Source organism: Bison bison, unplaced genomic scaffold (genome assembly GCF_000754665.1).
Source record: "Bison bison bison isolate TAMUID 2011002044 unplaced genomic scaffold, Bison_UMD1.0 scf7180017864291, whole genome shotgun sequence".
Classification (NCBI taxonomy): domain Eukaryota; kingdom Metazoa; phylum Chordata; class Mammalia; order Artiodactyla; family Bovidae; genus Bison; species Bison bison.
The window spans coordinates 10,629,353-10,638,720 of record NW_011494863.1 but is presented as its reverse complement, the minus strand read 5'-3'; the positions used below and the strand labels follow the sequence as shown (position 1 = coordinate 10,638,720).

General features: G+C 44.0%; 1 protein-coding gene and 1 long non-coding RNA gene across 9 annotated transcripts in view; one reads left to right on the top strand and one right to left on the bottom strand.

The window, feature by feature from the left end:
• LOC104996294 overlaps positions 1-9,368 on the top strand; it is a 116,194-nt gene that overhangs the window by 61,823 nt on the left and 45,003 nt on the right. For 6 of the 7 annotated variants that reach the window (XR_826168.1, XR_826167.1, XR_826164.1 and 3 more), the window contains one exon: positions 6,872-7,022. The exons of the other annotated variant lie outside the window; for it this stretch is intronic. This is a non-coding gene — a long non-coding RNA (uncharacterized LOC104996294). The remainder of the gene's footprint in view (positions 1-6,871; positions 7,023-9,368) is intronic. 7 annotated transcript variants of the gene reach the window in all.
• Positions 1-9,368, bottom strand: part of AFAP1L1 (actin filament associated protein 1-like 1) — a 77,311-nt gene that overhangs the window by 59,409 nt on the left and 8,534 nt on the right. The window lies entirely within an intron of this gene.

Genomic DNA, 9,368 nt, shown 5'->3' with positions numbered 1-9,368 from the left:
CTTTTGAACTGTGGTGTTGGAGAAGACTCTTGAGAGTGCCTTGGACTGCAAGGAGATCCAACCAGTCCATCCTAAAGGAGATCAGTCCTGGGTGTTCATTGGAAGGACTGATGTTGAAGCTGAAACTCCAGTACTTTGGCCGCCTGATGTGAAGAGGTGGCTCATTTGAAAAGACCCTGATGCTGGGAAGGATTGAGGGCAGGAGAAGAAGGGGATGACAGAGGATAAATGATTGGATGGCATCACTGACTCAATGGACATGGGTTTGGGTAAACTCCAGGAGTTGGTGATGGACAGGGAGGCCTGGCGTGCTGCGATTCATGGGGTCACAAAGAGTCGGACAGGACTGAGAGACTGAACTGAACTGAAACTTTATTAAAAGGGCATAATGTTATGGTAACTTTTTGTGACTTTTTTCTTACTGTGATACTGCTAAGATTTATCCATATCGTTGCCTGTCATTGTGTTCATTTATTGTGCTGTATGATACTCCATTGTGAGGATATTCTCCATGGCTAACACTCTGTGCCTATTATGTTTATTTCATCTTTGCAGCAACTGCATATAGTAGGAGCTCTTCTTATCTCAGTTTTACTGACAAGAAACTAAGGCCTAGAGAGGCTGAAGAGCTTGCTGGAGGTCATAGGTGCCAGGTTCACATCTTTCTGGCCTTCACTGTTCGCTGTGTTTTGGTGTAGAGGGGAAAACACAGGAGTTGGAGCCAAAAACCTAGGGCTCAAGCTCCATGCTTACTGGCTGTGTGGGCTCGGGCAAGTTGCCTCTATGTCCTCAGCATTAAAGTGGAGTGATAGTAACTGCTCTATCTCTCAGGCCTGTTGTGAGACTCAAACCTGACAGTATCTGTGGAAAGTGATAGTAAACAGTCTGTAAACAGAAGTTTTTATAAATTGGTATGTTGTGATTAATGATCACATTAATGATCACATGTGTGTCATCTGCTCCACCTTTTCCTCAATCAAACAACAGAATGTGTGTAGGATTCAAGACATGAGCATCCCTATTCAGAAAAGCAAGGGTTAGGTTGACAATCAGCCCATAGAAACCTTCGTGTGATTAAAGAATTATAAAATTATCAACAGAGGCCTCAGGCTGCACTAATGGGAACAGTGTATTTATCTTTGTTCTGTTCAGTAGAGTTTAAAAACTTTTTTTTTTTTTTACTATTTATTACCTATTTTCAATATCTGAGCCCCCACCCCACTACTGTTTGCTCGTGGTGTTTCCTTTGCATGTCTTGTTCTCCAGCTACTATACTATATGACCCCGGGCAGGTTACTTCACTTTTCTGAGTCTCCACATCTGAATAATGGGGATAATAATAATAATTACATCTTACAGGGCTGTCATGAGGGTCCAGTGAGGTGTTGTATGAACTGCTTAGAACAGTTCCTGACACATACCAAACTGACTAATGTCATTATTTAAACTCTCCCCTATTCCCTAGATGGTGCCCATTTATTCTTTGAGAATTAGTTTAGAGGCCACTTCCTCCAGGAGGCCTGTCCTGCTCTTCTGGACAAGTGAGGTTACCTGTTAAGAGCCTCCAGGGCAGACAGTTCGTTCAATGACCTCCATTAAAGTGTGAACTGTGAGAGTAGAGATGCTGCCTGATTTAATATCTGCTGCTGCTCCCTGGTGCCCAGTACCGTAATGGGCACAAAGCACATGCACTGCAGAGAGATTAACTAACAGCCCAGAATTCAGAGGAACAACCACAGGTTAGGCAGAGGGCTGCTAATTCTGCCTGTGACAGCCTTCTCCAAGAGCAGAAAGGCTTACAGCGATGGGGGAAGAGGCAAGAGGAGGCAGACTTGTTCCCTTGGGCTCTGGAGGACAGTCCAGACCAGCGGTGGCAGCTCCCAGACCATATTATTAGGTCCACTATATGTAGGAACTTTCCAGAAATTTGAACTAAGAAGAGAGCCAGCTATCCCTTCCAAGAGGGGCTGAGTCTTGGTGGACTGTCTCTTGGCAGGAAGGTGGGGGTGAGTTAGTATAGTGGGTAATTGTGACACCGGTGACTATGGTGAGAAGCACACAGAATCACACCTGGGGTTTGTCCTTCCTAGCCCAGCGACCCCGGGCAGGTGACATCAGTTTTCTCATCTGTGAGGCAGAGGTAATAAGACCACTCATGTCGGAAGGTTGTGGTGAGCAGAAAGGGAGATAACGTAGAAAAAGTGTTAAGCTCTGTGCCAAGCACATATGAGACCTCCTACAAAGGTTGGTTGTTACTATTAATGTTGTTGATGTTAGTAATCACAGGTGATTCAGGTATCTCCCAGAGTTTAGTCTAGATATTCTAGGTGGGAGGCTAAAGGTTCTGCTCAGAATGGCCACCCTGCCTGCTGCCCAGGTGGTAAGTCCATCCTCTTCCCTCTCTTCCTTCCTTCCTTCCCCTTGCTTGCAAAAGCCTTCCAGTGCTAACCTTGGATCATGTTCTGGGCCAGGCCCCTGTGAGTGCAGCCCACAGGGAGCCGAGCCACCCCTGGGAGGCTTTGGGAGATGCCCAGAGTGATTTCCTGCCTCCAGAGCTGGGGGTGAGATTGAGAAAATGATCCTTAAAGGTCCCGGGAATGACTGTCTTGAGTCTTGAAGAACCCTGGACAGATGTCTCCTCTGCTCTCCCATGAGATCAACAATTCTACATGCTCTCTTTGAAAGTGGACGGAGTGTGAAGTTTTCTGTTTTTCTGTTCTTAAATAGGAAGGTGAGGTAGTCTTACGAAGTTTGCTGCTCACATGCAGTATTTGCTGCAGTTCCTAACTGGTCTCCTTTCTCTAATCTCTCCCTTTCTACTCTAATGTGAGCTTTAATTTTCCCCAAGTGGCAACACACAGCATAACCCCCTCCTGCTCACACGGCTTCAGAGCTCCCCAGGGCCTAGACACCAGTTTCCTTTGTGACTCAGATGATGAAAGAGCTTCCTATGCTCCCTATACTCCCTGTGGTTTATTCCCTCTGTAATTCCATCCCTTTCCAGGATGGGCAGGCAAGAAGTGAGAGGAATCCATCCTGATTTTTAAAGAAAGGTGATCATTTAAAGAAAGGAGATCATTTATAGAAGTGTTGTTTAAACATTGGCTTTTTTTTTTTTAATTGTGTGCTTCCTGCATGCTGACTGCTTTTCTTGCAGAAATCCAATTGTCCCCCATAGTCAGACAGGAGATTGTTATCTCCATTTTTAGCTGAAGAAACTGAGACCCGGTATTAAATAGAAGGAGCAGAGGGGATTCAAACCCTGGCAACCTGACACCGCAGCCAGTGCACTCGGCTCCCACAGTATGCTGCCTCTATTATTAGTTACCAGTCACAGCCACAGTTGTGGACCTGGAGGATAAAGCCCTTCTTGAGGCCCCATTTACCTCTGCCTGCTTCTCTGGGCTGTAGGCACACTGACCAACCTGTGCTCTGAGCACGGCTTCTGTGCCTCTCCCCTTCCAACTCGCCATTGTCTCTACTTAGAATGCTAATCCCCCAGTGTTTCTGAGGTTCCTGGCTAAAAAGTGTCCCTTGAGTCTTCTGAGCCTTTATGTATTCTCTTTGATGGACACTAACCAGATATGACTTCATGTCACAGGCATTGGTGACAGTCTTAGTTTTTCTGCCTCACTAGGAGGTTTGGGGTGTAGGAACCCTATGCTTCCCCCTGTTACCCCTTAGAGCTGGTTGCTGGCTGGAGGTGAGGAAATGCGATCGGTCCCTCTGGCTTCCCAGCACACCCCTAGATCAGTTTTCTTTTTGCTTCAAGTAAAGCTTTAAAAAAAAAAAATCCCACTTGGTTTCATGTCGGCTGGATCTACCCTTTGCAAACTCTTCAACAAGAATGGGCAGGAAGAATAAATATTTATTCTACAAATGAATAAATCTGATTCCATCTTCAAAAGAAAGACTTAGTATAAATTATCATAATTTCTCCATTCTAAGATTTCACTGATTTAAAGATATTTTATCTATTAAATAATAGTTTTTTGAAAAAAGAAAACAGAAAAAATGAACAAATTGATGTAGCAAATTTACAATGTTCTTTCAAAAGTATGTTTGGTATCAATGAAATATTTTTAAGAATATGGTCCAATTCAATTTTGATTTTTTTCTTTTGATTCTGGTGGTCTCAGAAAAAAGTTTTCTAAGCCTTGAGTAGATCACCATGAAGCATAGGCAGGTGTCAGCGGTGTCCTAGCCCTGAACCTCTGGGGTTGCTGGGTCAGCAAGGGCATGTAAAGCCAGTCATGTACCAGTGGCAGCCCTGAGGCCCCCAAGGCCAGTGGACAGGCTTTCTCCCCAGCAGAACTCTGTGCTCCACTGACATCTCTTGACCAAGTCAGTGGTTCTGGGGAAAGCTGACTGGGAGTCCCTCATGTGATCTGAGGCACGACACCACCCCTTGAGCCTCCGTTTCCCCGGCTGTAAAGTGAGAGGCATAAGATTAGACAGGCGGTTTTCAAATGTTCTGCAGATGGAGCTCTGGGGTCTGGGAGGCTTCTTTGGGGGCTGCCTTGGGAGTAGGAAGATGGAGTGGACTGTACTCAGTATTTTCATTCCTACTTCCCCCAAAGCAACTCTTTGTTTAAGATTTTATTTGCAGAAGGATTCTGAGGCTAAATGCAGTTTGAAAAACACTGGTAAATGGCATTCTGGGGCCTTTCCAAATATTAGTCTTGAGTACGTACTCTTGAATGATCTGAGGACAGGGCTTCATTCCTCGGCCTGGACACACCCTCAGAATCTTTCTCACCACAGTACTCTAGGCAGACACTCCCAAACTCGACAGATTAATTCAGGGGTTGGCAAACTTTTTGTGTAAAAGACCAGATAGTACATATTTTAGGCTTTTCAGGCCACATGTGGGCCTCTGTTGCAACTACTCAACTCTGCTCTTTTGGCAAAAAAGCAGCCTTAGACAAAACAAAACGAATGGATGTGGCTGTGGGCCAGTACAACTTTATTTACAAAACGATGTGGGGGTCTGGATTTGGTCTAACAGCCAAGGTGTACTGCTGCCCATGCTGTAAGAAACACCTCGACCCGACAGGTGAAGAAACTGAAGCCCAAGGAGGAGATTCAAGTCAGGATCCCTGTACCTTGGTCAGCGAACATGCTTTCAGCACTCCACACTGCTCACTTAGCCATAACCCTTACCCTGATTTGGACTGTGGGCATCTGAGATTGCATGATTGAGGGAATGGTGCCCAGAAAAGACACGTGCCCCACTTATCCCCTCTCAGGAGATGAGTTTTCCCCTCGGTTCTTAGAGGGCTATAAAAAGCCCCTGAGCTTGCCTCCTGTGGGACGTTCTGTCAGTAAATTCCCCAGAGCTGGAATGACTGCAATGTGGTGCCACATTCTGCCCCCTCTGCAGCCTGACAGCTGTGCAGGGAGAAGAATCAGGGCAGGCAAGCTCTGCACCTCCACCCCCACTTGGGGTGTGGCTGGGATTCCCCGAATGGAATTTTAGGTGGAGGACAAAACCCTGCCTGGGCCCTCCTGGGGCAGGATCTTTGCCAGTTCCAGGAGGATGAATGTTTCTTGAATTCTAAACACCAGAACTACAAGGGCCATAGTGGGAGGAGTGTGAAAGGTAAGAAATAAAGTCTCACACCAGCTGCCTGGCTGTACCATTCACTGATGGAAGCTGTCCCTCCTGGAACTGTTTAGATTCCCTTTCCCTCCCCTTCTTCCCACCTTGAAATCTTCACCTATTAAGTCTTTGTGGCTTATCTGGCAAGTCCTTCACGTAATAGACCTGGGAATGCCTCTCTCCACTGGACAAGCAGTGGCGAGCATGGTAAAAAACTTAGGTTTGGAGGTGGGCAGGGCTGGGTATATAAATTGACCTGTCTAGGCCTTACGTCTTTTCATCTGTAAAATTGGGATATTAAAAAATAATACATGTATGACACATTTTAAAGTAGGTACTGAAAATAAATTATAGTAAATAAACTTAAAATGCAACCAATGGCAAAGTCATGATGAACATTCCCATCGAATTCTGTTGGGAGGTGTGGTGATGAGACTGCAGGGCTCAGAGAAGATAAATATCACAAATATATCAAAAACTTCAAATTATTGTGCATTCACACACTGACATGGGCCACAAACATGCTTTCACAGGAACTGTACTTATCAGTCTACCAACCAGATTTTGCCATAAACTACAAAATTTTTAACACAAAGTTGTATTGACATCTTTCTAATTCATATACATGCCCTAGCTGTGATTTTAAAAAATAGAAACTACACATTGTACAAATACTCTCCCCTCACAACTGCTGGCAACATTTTTGGATGGAATTTCTCCCTCAGTAAAATTAATGGCATATTTTATACACATGAAAGTCAAACTGCATCAGCTTCATGATTGTTGAGAGGATTAAATGGCTCAATGTACATATGTAAACTGCCTGACTCATGGTGAGTGCTCAGTTGGCAATTATTATTAAACATCTGTTACATGCTAGACCCTGGAAATAAGATGTAGAGACAGTCTCACAGCACAGGCTTCATATATACACAGAGGAGGCATTTAAGTTAGTACAATACAGTATTCTAAGAACTGAAACTGAGGAGGGTGGTGGTAACCTAAAGTCAGAGGGAAGGTCCAGGGAGGATGTGGCAGATCATTTTCACGGAGGTGATGCTGAGCGTTCTCTTTCAGGGAGAGGGGAAAGCAGAGGCATCTTTTTAACCTCAGTTTTTGCATCTGTCTAACTGGGAGAATGTCTCAGCTGACCAATTCCCAAGGCTTTACCAGAGTTAAGTTATTGAAGAGAATCTCAAGGCTGAAAGGGTCCTAGAGAAAGGATTTTAGTGGTTAGTTCTCTGTTTGAATATCCCTGCTATTACACAGGTTCCTTCTGGCCCAGAGTGACCGCGCTGTGGATGACTGCTGAGTGAGAGAAACTGTATGACTGCCAGAGTTGCCCCAGCTCTAAAGGAAGCACTCTGATGAACAACCCCGACACTACGTGGGAATGGACACAATTGGCAAATGTGAAAAGGTTTCTAGAAGTTTAAAGCCTTATAAAAATGTATGTACCTATGTTGCAGAAGTGAGTGGCTGAGCCATTCACTAGGACATGGTATTTCTGCTTCTATGTCCAGATCCATTTCTCTGCTGGCACTGTGTGCTTGGTACATTTATTGTAGGTTTGTCCTCTCAGGCTAGAGTACACATACCCTGGGAGTCCATGGTGGAAGGCAGGGTGGGGTTAGGGAAAAAACCTTGAGAAAAACACGGTATGTCTCTGCAAGTCCACTGCACAAAGATTTTTTTGGTAGGGGAGTGTGTTTGTTCAGGTATGTTATGGATGATATTAGAAATTTGTTTGGCTTTAGATAAAATGAGACACTTCAAGCTTTCAGAAGCCACTCTGGGTAACAGACCAAACCCTAGAATTTCACTTGGTTGAAAAGTGTGAAAGGCAGTGCTGGAGCAAGTAATCAAGGGAGGTGTTTGAGCAAGGTCAAGGGTCCTGATAAGCCTGTGCACGAAAACAGCAAGCACGTCAGACTCACCTGCGAGCTTTGCAAAAAGTACACGTTCCCAAACCTCATTCCAGACCCACTGATCAGACCTCTGGGGGTATATTTTCAGTAGGATCCCTGGAGGATGAAGATTCTTCCAGCTGGATTCAAGAACCACTGCTTTAGACATATAGAGAATAGTTCTTACAGGAGGCTGGAGAGGTGAGAGGAGAAACAGGAAGCTCTTACAGGAGATGACAGGATATTGAAGAAGAAGCCATCCAAGATACATTTTTCAGTAACAGTTAACAGAATTGGGGGTCTGACTGCAGAAAGGGTGAAAGCAAAGGAAATGATGAATAATGACAAGTCTATGTTTCTGTCCCTAAAATAGGAATCACTGAAATGGAAAATCCTGGAGCTGAAAGTGGCCTTACCCAGCTCTACTCTGTGAACTTTGTATTTTTTCTTTTATTTATTCATTATCTCAGCAGACATGTTTTTGCACATATACTACATGCAAAGCATTACGTTAGATGCTGGAAAAGAATCGTGAACAAGGTAAGAAGGACCCTGCCCTCATAGAGCTCACATTAACAGCTAATTAATTCCTATAATTAATCATTACTGTGAAGATGGCAAAGATCTTGCAAAGATGGGCACAATAAAGGACAGAAATGGTATGGACCTAACAGAAGCAGAAAGTATTAAGAAGAGGTGGCAAGAATACACCGAAGAACTATGCAAAAAAGATCTTCATTACCTAAATAACCACGATGATGTGCTCACTCACCTAGACATCCTGGAATGTGAAGTCAAGTGGGCCTTAGGAAGCATCACTATGAACAAAGCTGGTGGGGGTGATGGAATTCCAGTTGATCTATTTCAAATCCTAAAAGATGATGTTGAGAAAGTGCTGCACTCAACATGCCAGCAAATTTGGAAATCTCAGCAGTGGTCATAGGACTGGAAAAGGTCAGTTTTCATTCCAATCCCAAAGAAAGACAATGCCAAAGAATGTTCAAACTACCCCACAATTGCACTCATCTCACACGCTTGCAAAGTAATGCTCAAAATTCTCCAAGCCAGCCTTTAATAGTACATGAACGGTGAGCTTCCAGATGTTCAAGCTGGATTTAGAAAAGGCAGAGGAACCAGAAATCAAATTGCCAACATCCACTGGATCATTGAAAAAGCAAGAGAGTTCCAGAAAAATATCTACTACTGCTTTATTGACTATGCCAAAGCCTTTGACTGTGTGGATCACAACAGACTGTGGAAAACTCTTAAAAGAGATGGGAATACCAGACTACCTTACCTGCCTCTTGAGAAATTTGTATACAGGCCAAGAAGCAACAGTTAGAACTGGACATGGTTCTAACAGACTGGTTCCAAATAGGGAAAGGAGTATGTCAGGGCTATATATTGTCACCCAATTTATTTAACTTATATGCAGAATACATCATGTGAAATGCTGGGCTGGATGAAGCACAAGTTGGAATCAAGACTGCTGGGAGAAATATCAATAATGTCAGATACGCAGATGACACCACGCTTATGGCAGAAAGCGAAGAAGAACTAAAGAGCCTCTTCATTTAAGTGAAAGAGGAAAGTGAAAAAGTAGGCTTAAAATTCAACATTAGAAAACTAAGATCATGGTATCTGGTCCCATCACTTCATGGCAAATAGATGGGGAAACAATGGAAACAGTGAGAGACTTTATTTTCTTGGGCTCCAAAATCCCTGCAGATGGTGACTGCAGCCATAAAATTAAAAGACGCTTGTTCCTTGGAAGAAAAGCTATGTCCAACCTAGACAGCATATTAAAAAGCAGAGACATTACTCTGCCAACAAAGGTCCATCTAGTCAAAGCTATGGTT